The sequence below is a fragment of the Lynx canadensis genome, chromosome D2 (assembly GCF_007474595.2).
Source record: "Lynx canadensis isolate LIC74 chromosome D2, mLynCan4.pri.v2, whole genome shotgun sequence".
NCBI classification, from domain to species: domain Eukaryota; kingdom Metazoa; phylum Chordata; class Mammalia; order Carnivora; family Felidae; genus Lynx; species Lynx canadensis.
The window spans coordinates 48,274,792-48,288,375 of record NC_044313.2 but is presented as its reverse complement, the minus strand read 5'-3'; positions in this window follow the sequence as shown (position 1 = coordinate 48,288,375).

Sequence of the window (13,584 nt, the reverse complement as noted above, 5' to 3'; positions counted from 1 at the left end):
TGAGCCTGTGGGTTGAGGAGCAGTTCTGCTGATCTTGGCCGGGTTCTAATCTCAGTTGGCTTGCTCACGTATCTGCAGTCAGCGAGCAGGTTGGTTGAGGATGGCCTCGCTCGCATGTCTGGTAGTTGGCTTGCAGTCAACTGGGGTGATGGGGTAACTGGGCCATGTGTGTCTCATGGCCCATCGGGCTAGCCTGGGCTTGTTCAAATGGCCGTGGCAGATTATGTGAGATGAACAGGAAGTCCGCAAGACTTCTTAAAGCTCAGAATGGGGACAATATTACTTCTACCTCATTCCTTTTGTCAAAACAAGTCACAAGGGCAGCCCCGATTCAGGGCATGGGAAAACAGACTCCGCCTCCTGATGAAGAGAACTTCAATGTCACGTCGCAAGAGGTGTGAATAGAGGGAGGCGATTGCAGGGCGGACAACTGCAATCTACCACAGCCAGATTTTGCTACATGGTTCCATGGAAGTTGACAACAGCCCTACTTTGCAATCTGTCATGACTGGTCTCGGGGCGGGCCCAGAACCACGCGGGAGCGATCAGAATCCTTCCTTGGTTTTTCCATTCTGGTGCTAGAATGGAGAAACTCTTTTCCTCTCACCATAAAGTTCTGGGGTGTGAGTCTGAAAGTATCTGGCCGTCATGTCTCAGGCCACATGGAGAAGGAAGACTGCAGGTGAGGGACCGTGAGCCTGCCATGCAGAGGAACAGAGAAAAATGACCGAGAGAAAGAGGATGGCTCTCGTATTCCCCAGTCACACCCATGACTTCCTCGGTTACATGAGCCGGTGGTTCTCCTCCTCTCTAAGCTAATTTGAATTGGGTCTCCGCCAGCCACCACTGCAGCTTCTGGAGAAACAACCTGACAAATGCAAGCTCTTCCTTTTGGAATGACCTAAACCAAAACCTATAATTGCTGCAGGATTAATTTATGAAGGGGCCCTGAGAGAGATATGGACTTGGGCAGGGCTGGTGCCAGCCATCCCTCCCCACAGCTACGCCACCCCACCCCAAGAAGGGTGAGTCTCCTGGGGTCCACGGGAGAGAGGACCTGGGGACTTAGAAACTCCAAAGTCAACCTGGGTAGAGTCTCAGAGCCTGGGATCATAGCAACCATTCCAGGGCCGAGGATCGTGGGGTCCAACATCCTAGGCTTTTCTGAGTTCCTGCATCCAGACTGCATGCTTAGAAGATTCCATTGCGGCTGGACAAAGTAAGACAACTAGTGTTTATGTGAGTGAGTGAGCTTTGGGTACCAGCAGCAGAAACCAACGCCGATTACCCTAACAGAAGGATAAAGGCATTTGTTGGTAGGATGGGGGCGGGGGGGCGGAGAGGAGGGTGGAGAGGCTGGGAAGGAGGAATGGAAAATGAGCTTGTAACAGGCAGGAACACCACTCCAGACAGGCTTTCGGGAGCAGGAACTGGTAGCACAGCTTATCAGGCACAGCTATAGGAAAGAATGAATGAATTCCTGTGGCTTTTTGTTTCCTGTCCTGGTATCACATCCTGCTAGAGAACATCTGGTTCTTGGTCAAGCTGAAGGCACAGGCAAAACTATTCCCCACTTCCCTCTACACAGGCCTCTGAGGAAGATTCTAGTAGAAGGTGCCTCGGGGACCCCATTAGTTTACACCAGGAGTTCATAAACTGTGAGTCCAGAGCCAAATCCCAACCAGGTTCTTGTTTTCAGATCCCGTACGCTGAAAACGGCTTTCACATTTCTTAGCGGTTACATTTTAAATGATTACATAAGTACTTACATCATAGTCTCAATTTTGCCTCTCGGCCCCCGAAACCTAAAATATTTATTGACTGGCCCTTTAAAGAATATTTACAGACCCCTGGCTTACACAGTGGGGCTCAGGCATCTGGACATATTGATCCACAAAGACAGAAGCCGTAGAAGGAAAAAGATCTCCTCCAAAGGAAGTCAGAGAGTTGGTAGCAAGGGGAAAATTGTGGGAGACCAGACAGACTAAAGTCTGGTGTGTGTGTGTGTGTGTGTGTGTGTGTGTGTGTGAAGGCGTGCACGCATGTCTTCAGGTACAGATGTCTCCGCACCAGTTCTGTGGTCTGGGAAGAAACTTGGCAATGAAAGTGATGTGATTTGGACAGGATGCCCTTTGTTGTCATTGTCAAGCTAACAGAAGAGATACATTGCAATGCGGTCGGAGCAGGGAGGAGTGAGAGCCCTCTATGCATCAATCAACATCAAGGTGACTGTCAGGAAAAAGGTTGAGTCTATGTCAAGTGGAGAGACGTGGATGTGTCTTACAGCTTCGGGAGCCTTCAGCTACCATGAAGAAAGTCCAGCTCTTGGAAGCTGCCGTGTGGAACGGTCACATGGAGTCCCACAGAGAAATTGAGAGATGCCCACAGAGTCCTGGCTGTTCCAGCCCCACCTGTCTGTCTTTGCAGCTTCGGCACCAGCCATGGGAGTAAGGAAGTCTTCAAGATGACCGCTGCTCAGTCACCACCTGGCTGAGTCCGCAGAAGACTCCGAGAGAGAACCGCATAGCTGGGTCCAGTCAACTCCCAGATCCATGAGCACAACCAGTGGTGGCTATTACTGGAGCTGCTGCGTGGGCCTAGTTTGCACGTAGCCACAGGTCATCAAGCCAACAGCATGGAGGGAATTCATCTTTTCCATGCAGGTGTGCTGGATTTCTATTTTAGAAGAACACGGGCTTGGAGAACGGAGGGATGGGGGTAACCCTTCGCCATCCTCCCCACGCATGACCGCCAGGGCCAACCCAAACAGGACCCCTGGGATCCTGAGTAGTGCAAGGACTCTGGGGCGGCGGTGGCTTCTTCATCAATGTGACCTCTTAAGTGAGCAGGGCACCTGCCCCCAGTGGTGTGCAGATGGAGAAACGGGAACATATCCCACGAGCCCCTTTTCTCCAGGTTCAGGAGTCCCAGGTATGGGAGCTCCCTTACCTCTTGCCACAGCAGGAGAAACAGGGATGGTGACAGGACCCCAGGCGGACGAGCCCACCAACCCTTGAGTGCCTGGAAAGATCCAAGGACGGAGGTCACATAGAGGTCTCAGATACCCCACACTGCCTACTGAAGACCCAGGCCAGCCCCTGCTGCTGCCAGGACAGACCAGAAGGAACAAGTACAAGGAGTAGCCAAGTATCCAGAGGGCCGTGAGGAAGATGTCACTGTGAAGGGTGTTCTGAGCCATGATCCACATGTGAGCGTTAATCACACCGTGAAGGAGGCATACTTCCAGTCTCCTCCCCTGTGGCTTTCCTTGTAAAGTGCATATCTCCTGGGAGAGGAAGCCCAGAGGACAACCTCATGCTCAGGTGTTTGTGACTCACCTGAGTCAGGCTGAGGGCCGGGAAGGAGGCTCAGGTGATACCCAACCCTGCCACATGCCGCCCCAGCTGGAGTGATGCAAATGCCTACAGATAGTGACTCACAGGGCCAGCCCCTCCTCCATGATGTTGGTTGGGCCTGGAATCCCTTCGTGGTGTGGGGACTCCAAGCCAAAGCCTTCAGAGCTGACCAGACCACAAAGAACCTTCCCAGGGCAAACAGAAAGAGAGAGAGAGAGAGAGAGGGAGAAACCAGCTCTCTGTCAAAGTATTATAGACGGCCGTGAGACCTTGTGCACTGCAGACATTCTCCAGGACCTCAGTTACCTGATCTAGGTAGTGGGCACCCCATTCACGACTCCCCACTTGAAGTTCAGGGCAAGTGAGGGGGCAGAGAAGGGCAGGGCTGCACACGTGTTCTGTAAGCTATGGAGGGAAGTGCACGTGGAGGAGGCATCATCCTTGCTCTGACGTCAGGAGAGCTGGTCCCAGGTTCCCACCGCATGGAGCCTCCAAGCTTGTTGGGAAGGCAGACGCACCCTCATCTTGTGAAGGTCCAGAGGGGTTAGTGTTCAAACAGAAGGGTATATGGCACTATGGAAATGTCAAGAAAGCCAGCAGGGCAGGGGCTGGGTGCAAGCTTCACCTTTACCAAGCGCCCAATTAATATTTGTTTATACACATAGCCATATAAGCTCCATGAGGGATGCAGTCCATTTTGTTTGCCCAGAACAGAACCTTGGTATACAGCAGATGCCTAATAATTACATCAGTGAATGCATGAATGAATGAACGAACAGAAGAGAGGTAGGAGAAGGCTGTCAGGTGAGCGAATCACAAAGAATGAGTCAGAAGTGACGTGGAACAACAGTTCAGGAAGAAGAAACAGTATATGCAAACACTCAGGTGCATGCCGGTACCCAGCGTTTCTGGAAATGGAAGAATTCTCACCGTGCCTATAGAAGAGGGAAATGATGACTCTGGGTCTTTTCCTTGAGGACACTGGGAGCTACAGAGGGTAACTGCCTAATTAAATATGGTTGAGTTTTTTAAACAACTTTACAGAGACACAAACTATACAACCCACCCATTTAAAGTGTGCAATTCAGTGGTTTTTAATATACTCAGAGTTGTGAATCACCACAGTTGGTTTTAGAACATTTTCATTACCCCCAAAAAAGAAACCCCATGCCCATTAGCTATCATCCCTCGACCCTCCCATACCCCCCACCCCCAGGCAAGTGTTAATATACTTTCTGTCTCTATAAATTTGCCTAGTCTGGGCATTTCATATAAAGAAAATCATACACTAGGTAGTCCTTGGCGGCTGGCTTCTTTTACTTAGCATAACGTTTCAAAGATTCATCTGTGTTGTAGCATGCGTTGGTACTTGAATTCTTTTTATTGCTGAACAATATTCTAATGTATGGATCCAATACATTGAGTTTGCCCATTCATCACCTGATGAACACGTGGCTTTTAAAAGGATTTTCTATGGGGGAGCCTAGGTGCCTCAGGTGGTTGAGTGACTCTCGATTTCAGCTCAGGTCATGATCCCAAAGTTGTGGGACAGAGCCCCACATCAGGCTCTGTGCTGAGTGTGGAGGCTGCTTGGGATTCTCTCTCTCTCTCTCTGTCTCTCTCTGCCCCTCTACCCCACTCCCTCCCCCCTTCTCTCCATCTAAAATAGAGATTTAGATAGATGATTGATAGACAATAGATAGATAGATAGACAAATAATTTTTTTAATTAAAACAAATTAAAAGATTCCTCTATGGCTAAAAGTACAAGACTAACAACATCAAATGTTAACATGGATGCGGAGCAACTGGAACCCTCGTACATTACTGGTGGGAGTCTGTAATGGTACAACCACTTTGGGTAAGTTTAGCATTTCTTATACATATACATCTACTACATACCTGAGCACCTTAGCTTGTAGGCATTTCCACAAGAGAAATGCAAATACATGTCAAAACAAACACCTGCAGTATTTTTTCATAATAGTAAAACCTGTAAACAACCTCCCTGTCCATCAATTGGAGAATGGATAAGTAAACTGAGCCTTTTTCATAAAATGGAATCTTATCCAACAAGTCACACAAGATGGATGAGGGTGGAAAATATTATGCCGGGTGAAAGAAGCCAGACATAAAGAAAGGATTACATACTGTATCATTACTATGAAAGTCCATTTTTGTGTGTGAAATTCAAGACCCACAAAACTTATCCGTGGGAGAAGTCAGAACAGAGGTTATTGTAGGTGAGACATAGGTGATTTGAAGGGGGTACAAGAGAACTTTACAGGGCGATGGAAATGCTTTATACCTTGATTGGGGTGTTGGTTACACAGAGATACACATTTGTCAAAACTCTTCAAAGTCACATCCAGATGGCCAACAGGTACATGAAAAGGTGCTCAACAACATTCACCATCGGGGAAATACAATTCAAAAGTCCAACGAGATATCACCTTGCGCCTGTTAGAATGACTATTATCAAAAAGACAAGAGGTAACAAGTGTTGGCAAGGATGTGGAGAAGAGGGAGCCCTTGTGCACCATTGGTGGGAATGTAAATTAGTGTAGCCACTGTGAAAAACAGTATGGAGGTTCCTCAAAGAACTGGAAATAGAACGACCATATGTTCCAACCATTCCACTTCGGGTATGCATCTGAAGAAAACAAAACCATTAAGTCAAAAAGATATATGTGCCCTATGTTCATTACAGCATTATTTACAATAGCCAAAATATAGAAACAACCTAAATCGCCATCAATGGATGAATGGATTTAAAAAAATGTGGTACGTATATACAATGGAATACGACTCAGCCATAAAAAAAGAAGGAACTCTTGCCATTTGTGACAACATGGGTGGACCTCAAGGGCATTATGCTAAGTGAAATAAGTCCAACAGAGAAAAACAGAGACTATACGATCTCACTGATATGCAGAATCTCAAACAAACAAACACTCTATGATGCAGAGAGTGGATTGGTAGTTGCCAGACGTTGGGGGTAGGCGTGGGAGAAATGGGTGAAGGGGGCCAAAAGGTTAAATAAAAATCAGGATCCAAAAAGTTCTTGAGGTTCTGGAATAATGAGTCAAAGGAACAAATATAAGGAAGATTTCATAGCAAAGGATGTCAAGTCTCGATAGTAGGTTAAAACAAATGTTGGACAAGAAGAGGTTTGAGGATATTTGAATCATCTCATGTGAAATAAAACAAAACAAACCCTCTTTACACTCGGGGCACCTGGGTGTCTCAGTCCATTAGGCATCCAATGATTTGGGCTCAGGTTATGATCTCGAGGTTCATGGGATCGAGCCCCACGTCAGGCTCTGCGCTGACAGAGTGGAGCCTGCTCGGAATTCTCTCTCCCTCTCTCTCCTCCTTTCCTGCTCGCTTGTGCTCTTTCAAAATAAATATAAACTTTAAAAACAAAACCCTCTTTATACTCTACTCTTAAGGTCTGTGCATCGAATTGAATGTCAGTTCTACTTGAATAAAGCCAGGGATGGGGGGAGCATGCCCCAAAAGCCTGAGGAAGAAGGACCAAGGTGCTCCTAGAGCACATGGAGGGGCCTCCTGCAGCCTCTGAGGCAGGGCTGCGGCCTGGACGTAGGGCAGGGGACGCAGAATGGGGAGGGACGGTAGAGGAGCATGATGCTAAGGAGACGGCACTCCTGATCGGCAGGAGCGGGGACCGAGGGGAGAGGAGGAAGGCGAGGTGCCTTCTCTCTGCACCTGTGATGGGTTAGCCCTCAACCTGTTCCCGCTCCTCCCTGTGGCCTTCCTCCCCAGGCTGTTCCACTTCTGGGTGTTGGGAGCATCCTGCCCTGTCACCTGTGTCAGGCGTGTCTTGTGATGCTTCCTGACTCGGAGCAGCAGCACAGGTGACCGGCTCTGTGACGTCAGCAGAGTGGAGGAGGCTTTCCAGCTGTGCGCGCTGCTCTCTGGGAGAAGGGCGTGGGCCTGGCAAGCCGCCTCACCTCCTGCGTGGTTGGGGGCCCTCCCGTAAGAACCACCTGGGAGGGGGCACCTGGGTGGCTCAGTCAGTTGAGCGTCTAGCTTCAGCTCAGGTCATGATCTCACGGTTCGTGGGTTCGGGCCCCGCGTCGGGCTCTGGGCTGACACCTCGGAGCCTGGATCTACTTTGGATTCTGTGTCTCCCTCTCTCTCTGCCCCTTCCCTGCTTACGATTTCTCTCTCTCTCTCTCAAAAATAAATAAACATTAAAAAAACAAAACAAAACCACCTGGGAGGTATCACCCAACCTCCCGTGTAACAGAGGAGAGGCCCCGAGAGGGCAAGGGAGTAGCTCAGGGCAACGCACTTCTGATTTCGCTGGGTGGGCCCCTGCTGGCACCACAAAGACCCTTCCATCCCAGAGTCCCAGGTGGGAAACTCATAAGGAATTACCCTCCCCTCTGAATTGGGGCAGAGAGGCACAGAAACCCCCAGCCAGCTCCCTCTGTTTGTCTCAGCAGGTGAGGTGTGCAGTGGCCTGGGGCAGAGCTAGCAGGAGAGTCCCAGATATGTGTCACGTTGTCGTCACCTACCCTACCCAGCGGACCTCCCCATAAGCGCATCCTCTCCTTGGTATCTGATCTGGATCCCTGTCCCGGCCAAAGACCAGCCGTTATCAAGAAGTTCCTCTGAAATGTTTCATACCGAGTCCCAAGAACTGGGTATCTCGGAAGGGCCATGGTAGTGCTCCCCTTTAGGCTCCTCCCTTGACCCCACTCCCATGCCGGTGCACTGAATTCTTCCAGAATGAGCAAACTCGGATGAATTTTTTCGGATGTTTTGGATACCACAAACGTATACTATAAAAGCATAATGACTTCACACATCGTCAATGCAGAGTGTGATGAATTTTGCGCACATAACCACCACTGAGAACAAGATACAGAGCATTTCCAGAACTCCAGGAGACTACCCCCTTCCCTCCACCCCCACCCCTGAAAATCACCACTATTCTGACTTCTCTGACCACAGATTAGTTTTACCCGCTCTTGTACTTCTTACAGATGGAATCATACAGTGTATACTCTGGCGTTTTCTGCTCATGGAACCATCTGTGAGATTCACCCAGGCTGCTGTCAGCATCAGCAGTCTGTTCTGTTTGTCTTGCTAAGTGGTGTTCCACTGTGGATGTACCACAGCGTATGTATCTATTTTACTGTTAGTGGGCATTTGGGTGGTTTCCAGTTTGAAGCTTTTATGAACAGTCCTATAAAGTATTTGCATAGACTCACATACTCTTTTCTCCTGGAGACATGCCTAGGACTGGAATTTCCGGCTCATAGGAAAGCATATTTTTAGCTTTAATAGATAACTACCGGGGCACCTGGGTGGCTCAGCTGGTTGGGCGTCCGACTTCGGCTCAGGTCATGATCTCTCAGTTCGAGGGTTCGAGCCCCGCGTCGGGCTCCGTGCTGACAGCTCAGAGCCTGGAGCCTGCTTCGGATTCTGTGTCTCCCTCTCTCTCTGCCCCTCCCTCACTTGTGCTCTGTCTCTGTCTCTCTCTCTCTCTCTCAAAAGTAAATAAACATTTAAAAAGTGTAATAGATAATACCAAACAGTTTCTGAAGGAATCGTACAACTTCCTCTAACAACTTATGAAAGTTCCTGCCATGCTATATCAGCCCCAACCCTTTTTAATTCCAGCCCTTCTAATAACTGCATAACAGTACTTCCCTGGGGCTTCTTCTGGCTTTCCCCTATTGACTAATGATGTTGTGTGCCTTTTCATACGCTTATAGATCATTTGGATGCCCTTTATTTGTGTGAAATGCCTGTTCACGTCTTTCGACCAGTTGTTTACTGGGCTATCTTTTCGTGTTGTTGTATAGGAGTTCTTTGTATCTACTGGGACTGAACTTTTGTCAGATATATGTATTATGAATACCTTCTCCCAGGTTGTGGCTTTAGTTTGTATTTCATTTTTCAAGGATGTCTTTTGATGCCCAGAAGTCACTGATGTTAATGAAGTCCAAGTTTATGCTTAGCACTCTTTGCATTCCCGGTAGGAGATTTTTGAGAAGCCTTAGGTTTTGTGCTGGTAGGGGCCCGGCTTCCTTTCTGGTCTCCTTCCCATGCAAGACTCAGTCAGTCATTACTCACCAGCTGAGGCAGGCCAAGGGCAAAATACAGGCTGGCACCATCCGTCCCCCCGCCCCCAACAGGTGGAATCTGTGTGATACTCCTCGGACACTCCCAGCTACCCAAGAACAAAGGAAAGGGGTTCGAGTGCTTGCCATGGTGGTGTGGGAAAATGTGGCAAATGAAAAATTAAGTTCCCTTACTGCCTGCAGTCCACTGACAAGTCCTTGAGACCGGCAGAGTGACCTCCCTCTAGGAGCTCAGCGGCCTCGATGATGACGCTTTGCTGGGGGCAAAAGAGAACCTTGGCCTAACATTGTCCCAACCTCAAGGATCCTATAACTCTGCTTCTTTTATCTCAACTGCCCCAAGATATATGCTGGCAACCATGCTCCAAGCTATATGCCCCCCCCCCATATACATCTAAGGGGTCTCATGACTGAGGTTTTATTAAATGGTAATAAATGATGTTTCCCTAGCAACAGCTAGCCCCTCAAGGTCCTGGAAACCTTGCTTCCAAAATTCCTTAGAGACTTACTCTATCCCTGACCCCCTCCCAACCTGAGGGTATATAATGAGTTACCCGTCAGGACCGGAGTGCAGCTCTTCCTGCCTATGGGTCCTGTTCCCATGCTTTAATAAAATCACCATTTTGGCACCAAAGACGTCTGTAAGAATTCTTTCTTGGCCATCGGCTCTGGACCCCACGAACGCCTCATCCCCCAAAACTTCATCTCATCCACCCATTTACCCCTCGTCCATCCTCCACCACTAGGCACATACTCATCCATCATCTATCCGTTCATCCACCAACTACTTCCTGCCATCACTGTGAGCTGAGTGACGACAGGCATGAAGACACTGAGATTGTGGCAGAGTTATTCAGATGAACGACACCCCCAAGGAGCTCATGATCTGGTGGGAAAAATACACCATCCACAGAATCCTTCACCGATTTGCATCTAGCCTCGCGTTGTCCCGAAGTCTGCAGCTTTTATTCAGTATTCTCCAAAACTTCCATTCATCTGTCCCTGTTCCGTGACACTCTTTCCGGTACTTGTAGATCGTCCAGTTCCCATGGCTCGGAGCTACAAATAGCAAAGGTGATTCTCACTTCCCTCATTTTAGATATTTTTTTAGGTTTATTTATTTTGAGAGAGAGAGAAAGAAAGAGAAAGCGCGAGTGGGGGAGGGCCAGAGGGAGGGGGAGAGAGACAATCCTAAGCAGGATCCGCACTGTCAGCGCGGAGCCCAACTCGGGGCTCGAACTCACGAGACGTGACATCACGATCCGAGCCGAAGTCAGACGTTTAACCAACTGAGCCCCCCAGGTGCCCTCCTGTTAGATAGTTGATTGATGTGGCCTGAGATGGCAGGCGGCCCTGGCCCAGCACTGGCTCAAATCCTGCTTGTGACTGGCCCGCGCTCAGAGAAGCGGCCCCCAGCTGGGGGTGGGCGCCCACAGCCCCCTTGGGGCCGACCGGCCAGCAGTGGATGCTTGAAGGCTGGCCTTGGGGGACCGGCCGATGGCCCGATCTGGCAGTGCGCCTGCGCAGGAGCTTCGGTGGTCTGCTGGAGCTGGCTGAGAGCGAAGTGGGGGCTCGGGGGGAAGGGTGGGGCACAAGCTACGTGTGGAATGATGGCCTCCTGCCTGGCTGAAGGAAGTGGACTTCCATTCCCCCCTTGTCTCCTCTCCGGTCAAGCTGGGACCAGGGGCCTGAGAAGCTGAACCCCTCCTGGAGGCCCCTCATCGAGACTCTAGCCTCTAGCTTGCAAATGCGCCGCTGCTCCCCAGCCCGGACCTCTGCCAGCCTCCCTCCCCCAACCTCTTCCTAGGGGCAGTGGTTCAAAACCAACTAAAACAATGAAGAGCCTGCTGGCCCTGATCCTGACCAGCCAGGGCCTGGTCACTCCTCTGTGATCTGACCGCCCAGAAGCCCTGGCAGGCCTGGCTGCTGTCCTGCCTGCACAGCACCTGCCCTGTTGAGGACACTGGTCCTTTGTCGGAGGAGACGACTTGTGGGGACTGCCCTGAGGAGGGGCTCAGTCTTGCGGGCCAGGCTGGCGCCAGGCAGGACCAGGATCCTCAGCAAACAAGGCCTCCTACATAGCAGCCCGCTGGGTGGGGGCAGGACCGGGTGTAGCAGTCCAACCGCAGGGCCTGACGGGCCTGGAGCAGGGGTGGGGGACCCGAGGGTGGGCCGGCCCCGGGCCCTACCCTCAGGACCCACACTGTGCACTCACATTCATGCGGAGTCCCCTCCCCGTCTCCCCACCTCTCTGCTCCAGCCTGGCCCCTCACCGTGACCCTGCCAGGTCTGCCTCAGGGCAGACCACACTTACCAGGGGTGACTGGACCCACCCCTCTGGTCCCTCAACAGGCAGAGAAAGCCTGAGAGTGAACCCAGAAGCTTAGGGGTGACAGAGACCCCCTGCCTGACCTGACGTCAGCCCTTTGTGGGCTCTGTGGCCATGCTGATTGAGAGGCAGATCTGAGCTGAAGGGAAGATCATTCCCTCCCTTTCTCTGTGCCAGTGCCTTACCTACAGCTTCTCACTAGACCCCCACAACAACTTTCAGAGGTTGTACGGCTAAGAACAACACAAGTGACTTCCCCAAGGCTGCCTAGGCAGTTGGCAGGGAGAGCCGGTGCGAGCCCAGGCTGTCTGATTCTAGATCCCATGTCCCTAAATGGTTGGTGCAGTGGTGGAGGGTAGGGGCCACAACAGTCAGCTCGGGAATCTGCTCCTAATCCCGTAGGAGATGGGAATTACCAGTGGACTTCACAGGCAAGAGATGTGTGTTTTAAGAATGATGGCTCCAGACACGGTTTGGGCCGAGGGATCAGAGACGAAGCTGTCTCAGTAACCCGGATGCAGCCATGGACGGCGTCCTGGGCTTGCCCTTTGGGAAAGAATTTGAGGTTGGGTGGCAAGGAGTGTGTGAGCCTGCAAGGTCAGACTTGTCAAGGCCACGCTCCTCTGTAACAACTGCACACAGTGGGGATACACGCTGGCCTGGCCTTTTCAGCCAGCTGTGCCCGGGGCTCCCGTGGGTGAGCCCAGGATTGGACAGGTCTGCACGGGAGCCTGGGGCCCTCCCTGCCCAGTCCTGCTCCCGGCTCTGTCTCTCACAGGCACGGCCTCCGGGGAAACCCCTGCCTCTGCTTCTGCTTCCAGAAAGCCTACAGGACTTCGACAACAGCAGCAGTGGAAGGGGGAGCAGGGGTGGGCTGGAAAGAAACTCCGTCTCCGTGCTCCCGCTTACCACCGCCATCACTTCTGGGACCCCACTCAGCCCCTCGGCAGCCCGGTCTCCTCATGTGAAAAACGAAGCTGATGATGTCTGGAGCTATTTCCTCGTGCAGTCACTTACGGGCTTCAGTGACTGAAAGAACAGGAAGGACTCGGCACTGTGCTTAGATTAACGAAGGCACAAAGGTATTAAGATATTAGTGTTTGTTCCATTTGCAATGGATAATTTACTTTACTGTAAGCTTCCGGAGAGCAGGGACCGGGTCAGGCTCGCTCCCTAGCATATGCACAAATCTTGATGCTGAGTGATGCTGAGTGGCTGCTCCATTTAGGGTTTGCTAAATGAATACGTGGGTGGCATGGAACAGGCCAGGTAGAGGGAAGTATCAAAGGCAACACCCAGTTTGCAGCTGGGGGGCCCCGGGCAGGTGGCAGGGCCGTTGTCCGGCATCTGGGGGAAGGGGCGGTGAGGGCAGAGACATAACGAACCCTCAGTTGGCCATGTCGTCTGGAGATTCGGTAGACCCATGAGGTTAGGCGCCCAAGTAGGGCTCCTGCCAGCCCGTCCGGTGTCCTCTGCGTCTCCCCACCAGGCATTCTGGCCGACTCCAGCTACACAACAAAGCACCCCAAGGCTCGTGGCGTGAAACCATAGCGATCATTCATTATTATCAACTCTAAGGCTCGTACGGCTGACTGGACCCAGCTGGGTGGGGCTCCCGAGTGATTGCAGTCAGAGGGGCCCGGGGCTGGAGTCCTTTCAAGGGCCCCCCTCATGCACATGTGTGGCAGTTGGGACCCCAGCAGGGGCTGTCAGCTGGAGTGCCTTCAGGTGGCCCCTCTGTGTGGCCTGGGCTTCCTTACGGCATGGCAGCTGGGCATCGA